This window comes from Montipora capricornis, chromosome 6 (assembly GCF_036669925.1).
Source record: "Montipora capricornis isolate CH-2021 chromosome 6, ASM3666992v2, whole genome shotgun sequence".
Taxonomy (NCBI): Eukaryota; Metazoa; Cnidaria; class Anthozoa; order Scleractinia; family Acroporidae; genus Montipora; species Montipora capricornis.
The window spans coordinates 41,364,793-41,374,792 of NC_090888.1; the positions used below are offsets into that span (position 1 = coordinate 41,364,793).

The following is a 10,000-nucleotide window of genomic DNA, read 5'->3' on the forward strand; positions in this document are numbered from 1 at the left end:
TTGTCCCAGGGTCATTATGCGCCTATCTACGGAAGGTTTCAGGGGGTGGTAGATGGTTCTGTTCTCAGTAGGTCTTGGAGAGAATTTTCATTTAGTGGTGCCAGTTTAACTCCGTTACTTTTCCATTCCATCCTCAAACAAAATATGGCTTTGTGGAGTTGGAAAATGGAAAGTCAATATCATAATCATAAAGGCGATTGTGTGAAAACAATGAACATGGAATTCATGAAAGTAACGACAAACGACAATTTGCCAGCATTTGCTTTGGTTCATTTGAACCGATTGTTCATTGGGAGGAAGAACGTACAAACAGGGAATAGATGTTGTATCATCGATGCACAAACTTAGGCAAGCATCTCATTGTGTTGTATGGCATTGATTTCATTAAAAAATTACAGACTTTCTACATATTTATTTCAGTCAGAAACTGTTTTGATTCTGCACAAATTGATGGTTTTGCAGTGATGTCATCAAATTCTAAAATATAAATCATGAGGTGTTCTGTAATTTTATTTATATGAGGTTGAAGATGACCTAGATATAAATCTTTTTGCACGTTACCAGTTCCATGATGTCTTTCGTTTCAAAAAATTCAGCATTTTGAATTTCCTGAATTGTCCCCTTGCATGACACCATAATACAAAGCTTTTGGTTAAAAAAAAAAAAGTCTGTCCCTATGAATCTTAGCAGTTTGAGCATTTCAAGGTCATCAGAAGATGTGTTCATACACATGTACTTTATCTCATGAGCGAAAAGTAAGTGCGTTCATTGCAAAGTTAAGTCCAGACATTTTTGATTATCATGCCGGCGGCCATGTTGGTGCACATGGCATCTCCAGACAAAACGTACTATTGTTGCCTGAAAGGCTTTGACAAATAACTCAGAAACGATGTACTGCACAGACCTGAGAATTGGAGAGTTGGTTAATGAATTTTCTCCTAATACATTCCAAGTTCTTGACTTTTTTCATTGAATAGTTTAAAATTTATTTTCTTGTTGTGTGACAGTGAAAACACACAAATTAATTAATTAATTAATTAATGTCACACTTGTAATTTTGTTTTATTTACAATTATATCTTACTAAATTGAATCCCTGTAAAGGTTTGACCATAGCATTTCAAAACAGTATTATTTTTGGCTCTTCACTGTGATGAAAAAAATGTTCATGAATTTTGCCATATCATCTGCATTAGGAGATATTTTAATAACACAAAGTAAAGTTCTCTTGTTGAAGTTCAGTAGTAAGATATCGCTTGAGGTGAGAATTTCAGTAACAAAAGACTGCTACAATTATAATAAGTTTTGATTGACAAGTCCTATTTGATTATCTCAACTCAGTTTACAATGAAAAGAAAAACCCAGATCATACTCCCCATGTGCCACAGAAAAAATTCAATGTGCATGCATAATTTTATGTATTATTTACCATGTGAGGTAGCTCTAAGGAGCCCTTGCTAATTCTACTCCAGTTCATCAATAAGGAAGGAGCCTTTGATCAATGAAGGCGTTAACTGTGAATAACTGGTTAATTGGGTGACAGCGCAATTTGAATGTGGCATCCATGTACCAAGTCTTGGATTACAGGGCTCATGCAACTCCTTGAAGTCCTTGAAATGCCCTGGAATTTAGTTTTGGACTTCAAGGGTGCTTGAAAAGCCCTTGAAAAAAAGGATTTTGCGGAAAACTGCTTGAAAACTGCTTGAATTTTTACTTGGGTGAAAATTCTTGAGATTGCATCATGCTAAGTTAAAAGAGACATTTCAAAAATCTGAGCCCAAAATTGACTATTAGGGAAACATTAAAACCTAAAATAAAATGTCCATGCGTGCACTCAATGTAACTTGCAGGATGTGCTAAGGAGTATCAAGGTAGGCTTTTTCAGAAAAGAAAACACTGAAACACTATGTATGGCATAGAAATATTCTTTTAAAGACTCCTTGAAAACTCAATTTCTGGCTCTTGAAAACTCCCTGAATACTCCTGGACACGACACGAACCCTGGATTAGCTAAGGACCTCTAACTGCTTGCCTGATGCAAAAGTAAGATCACGAAAAAGGTGAGGTTTTGCTTAGTTCTCATGCTTGTGCATTGTATCAAGACAAGTTTACAAGGCGAAATTTTGAAATAAACTATTCTTGGTGGCTGAATACCCAGCATAAACAAAGAGTTGTCAATTAGAATAAACTACTTTGATCATTGGACGCCCCGCAGTTGTCCTAAAATAAAAGGCTTTGGTCATGACACTCAGTCTTATTTTACTTGATCAACTGTCTGATAAGTGGATACAAGTAAAATCGCTCAAAATTATTTTAATTTTCTTTTATTGGAAAAGCATACATTTCAGTGACATTACACATTAGCATTAGTGAGATAATTTATGCTCCTTCCACGTTCTGTGGTCAGATTATCATGTTCAATTTGGTGCTATCTCCTGGAATTTCATGTAGAGAATCTGCTTTCTGGCAATCTCTGCAAGTCAGACTGAATTCGGTTGGATAAGCGAAAGGCCATCAATGATCAGTGACACTGGGAGATTCAATATCTTGTAACATTGACCTAATAAGACTAGTGGGCTTGAAAGTAGGAAACTTTTAACAAGACATATTGATCTTTGAGTCATTTGCCTTTTCGATGCATTCAAGTCCATTTTGAAAGATTCCTGTTCATATTGTTTTTAGATGACACAACTGAAGTAACTCGAGTCTGTTTCAATGCAAAAAGTCAGCCTGACACAGATGCATGATGGGAGTGCATTGTGATTGCGAGAGCATGCAAGAAAAAAATGGTGGATTGACAAGCGGAAGAAAACACACATCAGACCTGGAAACATCAAGTGAAATTAAAGACAGTGTGTATTCATTATGGAAACGCAGTGCTTCATTGTCATATGTGAGTATATTTTAGGTTACCCCATTGCCCTCGACAGAGTAAAATCTGTCTCACTCCCAGGAGTCAGACTTTCTTCATTATTTTCTCATGTAAGCTGACTTTTTATTTGTATACTTTAACTTACACAAACACACTTTTCAGTTTCACTGTTAAACATAGCAGGCATATCACCAAAACATTGGCAGCTCTAAGTTGGAACGACCCAGGCACTTAATGATTACTACAACATGTACCGGTAGTTTAAGTCACTTAATGTGTTAATCATCTTCTTTAGTGGTACATTAGGAAAATATGCTAATTGAGACCTCTGAAGAAAATTTTGTTTGACTAATTTTTGACAGTGTTAACTGAATACACTGTATTTGTTACTTTATATTTGAAAGAGTCACAACTACAGTACTTGTATGCATGATCACTGTACTCATTCCCATAACATACCCCAAAATTGTGAAATTATGTTTATTGGGGTGAAAATCACTTGGTAACTTCCTTCTGAGCGGTACTGTTGAGGCTAGTATCTCCTCATTTACATGTAGTTGTATTGACACACTAAACACTGGCTTTCTACCCATCTTTATGATATGAAGGTCAGCGCTGATGTTTCTCACAATCGCTGCATGAACAATTGCGAATTTCATGTAAATTGCCCCTGAAAAGGCTGGACCTCCCAATAACATCCACAGTTGGAAAAGTTACTAAGCCCTGTGAAGTAGATTGTGATGTTTTAAATGCCTTTCCTCACTGGCTCCAGCATGTCCAAAAGACAGATTAATTCAGTTTAAGGCTACCATTTTCATGATTCAATGACAAAGCTGGGGAAAAATAGGTAGGGGAACTTGTGAGCATTCTAAAAATGAATGGTTGCAACCCAGTTGTGCCATGGCTGGATCAGGAGTAACACTGAAAGAAGTGGTCTCCAAAAATATTGTGGAGTAATTGCATTGCAGAAAAAGCATAGCAACTGTTTTCAGACTGATTTTTCGGTAATTGTGAAGAACAGCTCCCCAAAAAACCTGTCAGCCGACAGTTGGCCGACTGGCCGTTTGTCGGCCGACAGGTTTTGCTCCAAATATAGGCTACCTGTCGGCCGACAGTTGGTAACCTGTCGGTAACCTCTCGGTAGCTTGTCGGTAAAACATTAACACAAACCTGAATGTCTTCTCTCGGTTTTCACTTGATACAACATCCAAAATGTGTAATACATTGACAAGAATAGCCTTTTCTTCTTAGTTTTGGTAATTGCCGCCCAAGGCTAGCGCCACGGAAGCTAACCAGAGAATTTACGCAACTGCAGCTTCGACATTTCTTTCCGTCGTGTTGGAAAGGTAAACTATGTCCCAGTCCCTCTCGAATTTTTTCGTAGTTTTTTACTTGGTTTTTCACAGATTTACTTTTGTATTTTATTTTCAAAGAAGAAGGAAAGAAAGAAGAGAAGAGAAATGTATTACTGTTTAGTATAAATTTTATTGTTGGTCATTGACTTTCATAGATTTGGTGGCTCCTAAAGGAGCCGTTTTGTGAGTGGTGAAATATACAAGATACTTCACTCGTAGAATTGTGCCTCGAACTTCATTGGCAACAGCTGCCCCTCTCTCCTCATGTTGCTCATGACCGGGATGTAGCACCAAAGTCTTTTGCGACAGACAACCTCCAGATCTCGTCCAGTGTGTTGTAAATTACGCAAGTGATACATCCTTTATGCATCTGATAACAACTGATAACAGTATTTTACATACTTTCAACTTTGCCGATCGGTAAGTAGATGAAGTCTGTCGAGTCATACATCACCATTACGGAATGTTATGTCACATTAACTGCTCGTTTTTACCACAATTTTTCTGTTTTCTTAACCTGTCGGTAACCTGTTGGTTAGCTGTCGGTAGACTGTGGGTAACCTGTCGGTCAACTGTCGGCCGACGGGTTTTTTGGGGAGCTTTTCTTCACAATTACTGATTTTTCTGTATGTTACAGCACAAACTATGAGCATTTAGTTATGGTTTTCACCCTACGGGTATCAATTATTGAAGCTTTGTTTCAAGCAATAGTCTATTGAGCACCAGAATTCAAAAAAGCAGCGTTTCAGAAATGAAACTACCGAATTCTGAGTCTTTTAATGTACATGTACTATTTGAAAAAAAATGAGCAGCAGTATTTTATTGGGTTTAAAAACAAGAGGCATGGCCAAGTGTTCTGATAGGACATGTCCCTTGAGAGTCCAAACAAAGGTTGAAAATGTGAGGGGAAGATAATAACATACAAGAGAAACAAGCTGGGCTTCATTACTATTCTATATATGAGAATTCTAAAGAGGTTTAAAGCTCATGTATGTGACTCCTGCTTCTGAGATGTCGTGCTTATCCTCTAAAGCCCTTTATCCTCGAACAACGAAACAGGTTAGTTTAAGGACAGTTTACATGTCCGATTTTCTGAGAACTTTTTCGAAACTCAAGGACAAAATGCCTGCATATACAACAACTGCTGAACCACAAAACTATTAAGCGCTTGAGGCCCTGATTTTTTGTGTATCCACAGTTCCAGAAATCCAAGAATACAAGATTAGTATCCCATTAAAATTTAACAAAGAAATTAAGAAATTGCTTTTTTTTGCCATCAAAATTGGGGGGTTGACTTATACAATGTACATGGGATCGACTTATACACGGGTAAATACAGTAGTTAACAATTATTCCATGAGCATGCATTGGATATGAGATGGTAAATAGCCAAGAAGGCGCATAGCACCGAGTTGGCTGTAACTAGTCTCATACCCAACAAGCGCGAATGGAATAATTGTTTTATTAAATTCCTTAAACTCCAAAACATTAGAAAGTACAAAATATGAGTGAAAAAAGCGAGCAGACCGAGCAAAATAAAAAAAACTTGATGAGAACTGATGCGATGTTGTGTAAGACCTCGTGGTCAGACAGACGCAGACTCATCACAAAAAGATTTCTTACTTTTTCCATACTTCTAAACGTCGAAATTATCCAAAATTTCCACAAAAACGTTTTTTTTTGCTTTATTCAGAGAGAAATTTCGCTTTCTGGTGAAAAAATTTTAGCTTAGCAATGCTTAGCGCAATCATTTACCATATAAGGTCAAACTAAGGTATATGAGCTGATAACTGAGATTGAGTGAACCAATCAGAGCATAAGAAATTCATTAACCTATGTTGAAAATTTAATAAATATATATGTGCTAGTGGCTTATGATCCAAAGACATGAGCAGGAGCTGCAAGGTTATTGCAAATGGCTTCCCCTTCACATTTTATCTGTTTGTTGAATAAATCTGTCAGTGGGTTATGCTAAAAAAACTAGACAGCTTGCTCTCATTTAGTTTCTATCAACTTTGATAGTTGGCATGGGGGTTTGCACCTTGCCATCAGCTGATATAAATCTGGAGCCTTGACATAATTATCATGTATATGCATTTGCTGTATCTTGACCATAACAAAGTGTTGGAGGTTTGGAAAAGGCATTAACTGACCTGTCAAACAATTTGTTTCGTAAGGTAAACTAAACTTCATTTAAAAATTAATAATAAAACAAAAATTGACAATACAATAAAACAAATCCATTAATATCTACCGTAGACCAGTATTTAACATGCTCTGATGTTGTGGATCCTGACGTACACTTCAATGTTAACAGTCGCTGTGATTATTTTAACAAAGATAAATTGAACAACATCTTAAGTAACCAAGGTCAGTCTGATAGAAACTTCTCAATACTACATGTTCATCTTAATGTTTGGAGTCTCTTAAACAAAGTTGACGATTTGACCCTTTTGTTGGCCAACTTGAATATAAAATTCACCATTATAGGTATTTCCTGGTTACAGAACAATTCTATGATGTTGACATGATTGGCTATGAATTTATTCCCAAAAATAGATAGATCTGGCGGAGGTGTGGGATTGTACTTGTCAAACAATTTTGACTTTAAGTGCGTGACTTCTTATCTGGTAGTGACACGGATGTCATGGAATCATTGTTTATTGAAATTGTCAGGTTAAAATCGAAAACACGAATGTTGATGCTTTTGTGTCTAAAGATTGTGAAATAGTAGAAATAATCTCCAGAGAAAACAAACTATGTTATTTACTGGATGACTTCTATTTAAACGTACTGAATCATGGTAATCACCTGGCCTTTACTCATGTTCGTTCTTTCCATTAATTACACTTCCCTAGAGAAAAACTTCACACTCAGCAACTTTAATTGATAACATTTTCACAAATCACCTTACACATAATTATCTCAGAGCCAGATTACTACTCTCGGACCTTTCTGATCATATTCGCGTCTTTCTATCTGCCTGAATTTGGATAATGAACCTGTGAAATCTTGTAGTGAAGTGGTCTTTGTACGGGATAAGAGCTTGGCTAATATGGATAAATTTCTACAACAGTGCTACAGCAGCTTTGTAAACAGGTATATGGAAATTTATGAAAATTGTTTGCCATACAAAAAGATAAAATGATCAGATCGTCAATTGAACAAGCCTTGGATATCTTTGAGATTACTCAGCTCCGTCAAAAAGAAAGATAAGCTGTATAAGCAATATCCTTCTAACCCATTTAACCATAGTGAAGTGCACTTAGAGAGATACAAAAATAAGAGTGGCAAAACGTATCTACTATGACAAGAAATTTGAGGAATCCAAATCTAATGTGAAAGCCACCAGGAGACTACTGAATGAGGTTATGAACAAAATAAAAGCAAAATCCAAACTTAACTCGACTGTTAAGATAGATGGCCAGGAAATTTGTGATCCCATGGAAATTGCTAATAAATTCTGTCAATACTTCACTAGTATTGGATCTAGCCAAGGAAAACGAATAACTTCCACTGTGGTATCTTCGCATGCAGATCTCACTAGAAATTTTCCCCAATCTATCATTATCAACATTGCCAGCTCATTAAAACCAGGTAAAGCTGGTGGACATGATAACATTTCTATGTCCACCATCAAACAATCTATTCACTGCATAGCTGCTCCATTAACCCACATCATTAACCTATCTAGTAATCACGGTGTTGTTCCAAAGGAAATGAAAATTGCACATGTTGTTCCTATTTTTAAATCTGGAGATCAAACTCTTTTTACTACATGTAACTACAAGCCTATTTCTGTTTTACCTTGCTTTCCAAAATTCCTAGAAAGGATTATTTACAACCAAATTCTTTTGTACCTAAACAATTTCTATATTTTTCATGATAATCAATACAGCTTCAGGAGAAACCACTCAACTTCCCTTGCTCTAGTTGATTTGTATGATAAAATGTCTCTCGCCCTTGATCCCAAAGAATTTGCAGCAGAGTATTTATTGGTTTGTCTAACGCATTTGATACCATAAATCGTAACATTCGTTTTGACAAGTTACAACACTATGGGATCTGAGGCCTATTGTTGGATTGGGTCAAAAGCTTAGGTAAGACGCTTTGGTGTCCCGCAAGGTTCAATTCTTGGCCCCCTATTCTTCACCGTATACATCAATGACCTTTGTGACGCTTCTCGCCAAGAATCCATTTTATTTGCTGATGACACTTATTTATTTCTGAAAAGGACCCAGTTACTTTGAACAATGTCTTAAATAGTGAACTTAACTAGTTATAGCTGTCACTAAAGTGCCAACAAGCCAGGCTTGCGACATAACTCTGGTGGAAAGATAAGATGTCATGTATGCACAAGGTCTGAAAAATTAAAGGAGGTACGTCATGGTCTTGGATTTTGAAAAGTTTAGCCTCGAGTTATCAAAAAGATCGTTTGTAATCTGTTTAATCTTCTGCATCCTTCACCATCCTGGTCATGCTTGCATTTATTCTTGTCTCTTTGGTTCTTATCTTCCCTAACAAATTGTTATTTCACTATTTCCCCATAACTTAAATACAATCGTTCAGCTTTACCCACAAGAATTCTGTGCAAGTCTGTTTTTTTTTTACTAAGGTTCGTTTTTTCACTGAGCAGTTTCGCCCATGGTTGGCATGTTGGCCGCTTGAGCTACTTCGCTCAATGAACAGGTTGGTTCAATTTAGTCTGAACTCGCTGGTTCGATTTTATATAATACTCGCTATTATTTAATCTCTACTCCAGAAAACTGTACAGAGTCCTTATTGGAAGCAAAAGTATGTAACGGCGGGTATACTTACTATTTCGGACTAAAATGAAGTTTGTTAGATCTGCTGTTCCACGTTGCACAAATTTATGGACACTCCTCAGCACCAACAGTAGCCTTTCAAACAATTCCGCCCTGTCGCTAAATCCAAAGGCAAACTGACGCAATGGCCACCATGAATATTTTTGTTAAGTTCGCCGTTCCACATTTAGCAGGAAACAAACCTAAGAACAACTTCTCTTCATGATACACACCCCAGAAGAATATTCAGCTCAAAACTTGAGGAAAACCCAAACAATCAACTATTGTGACCTGGCGCCTGGCGGCTGCAAACATCACGCGGCATACTCGTGCGGCACTCTCATTGGCTATCGCTATTGTCAACATTTCATCACTTTGGTCTACATTACACTCAAATTTGAAGTGCTTCTGAGATTTTGTCCGCCAAAAAATCTTCTCATGGCTCTATAATCTGCCGCCTCGCCAGGCCTTCTGTCTTCAGAAGGCCTGACTCGTTGGCAATAAGCCCTTAGCCTGGTTTGCTGGAAATAAACTTTCTCTTAATATATTCAAAACTAAGTTTATGGTGTTTAGACCCCGACAAAAAAGACTCTGCTGTGATTTTGACATCTCCATTAATAGGGAAGCGTTAAGCCAAGCCTCAGAGACCCTCTGCCTCAGTGTTTTACTGGACAATTGTCTTTCCTGGCAGTCTCTTATATTGCTTGTTGCGCGTTGTTGTTGTTATTTATAGATCCAGTTATTTCCTTTCTAAAACCTTGTTACGTACTCTAGACAATTCTATGGTTCTTCTGTATCTCAGTTTTCTCACCTTCAAAAATTTATTTCCCGCGTGCCAGTCATCAATTTCCAGTGGAGTCCTTGCAGTCGCTCCTCAGGCATAAAGCCATTCGCAAAGCACTCACACCACGTTCTACTGACAGCTGATCAGCAACTAGGCCTTGAGAGGAATAAACTCTGTTAACCCCA

At 37.2% G+C, this 10,000-nt stretch overlaps 1 long non-coding RNA gene across 1 annotated transcript in view; it reads left to right on the forward strand.

Annotated features, from left to right (window-relative positions):
• Nucleotides 1-10,000, forward strand: part of LOC138050521 (uncharacterized) — a 42,679-nt gene that overhangs the window by 3,328 nt on the left and 29,351 nt on the right. The window contains exon 2 of the long non-coding RNA XR_011132641.1: nt 2,682-2,892. This is a non-coding gene — a long non-coding RNA (uncharacterized lncRNA). The remainder of the gene's footprint in view (nt 1-2,681; nt 2,893-10,000) is intronic.